Genomic DNA, 415 nt, shown 5'->3' with positions numbered 1-415 from the left:
ATTTCAGAAAAATAACTTAACTACATTTTTATGATGACGTGTCAGTTTAAGACCCACTTTTAATCATTCTAATGATTTCTTGTTGAGTTTTTGTTCTATGTGGACCTGTATTACTTTTGCATATTGAAACTATGCAGTCCATCACTGTGACACTTCTAGATCTAATATATATATTATATTATATTATACTTACTTACTATAAAACAGTACTGTGCAAAACTTTTGAACTCTTGAAAAGAGGAAATAAGTGCAATGATTTACTGAAATGTGCAAACATACATAGTAATGCAGTATATCAGGGGAAAACAGATTTTAAATAATTCTGAGCTTGAAGGTTGATATTTGGTGTGACAACCTTTCAGCACAGTCCGAACTCTCTGAGGCAGCTTTCTTATAATTTCCTTAAACAGTCCTC

The sequence above is a fragment of the Aulonocara sp. 'chitande type north' Nkhata Bay genome, linkage group LG17 (assembly GCF_057382095.1).
Source record: "Aulonocara sp. 'chitande type north' Nkhata Bay isolate Kocher_YH1m ecotype deep benthic linkage group LG17, A_spYH_male_GT1.1, whole genome shotgun sequence".
Classification (NCBI taxonomy): Eukaryota; Metazoa; Chordata; class Actinopteri; order Cichliformes; family Cichlidae; genus Aulonocara; species Aulonocara sp. 'chitande type north' Nkhata Bay.
Note: the sequence above shows the minus strand (reverse complement) of the source record.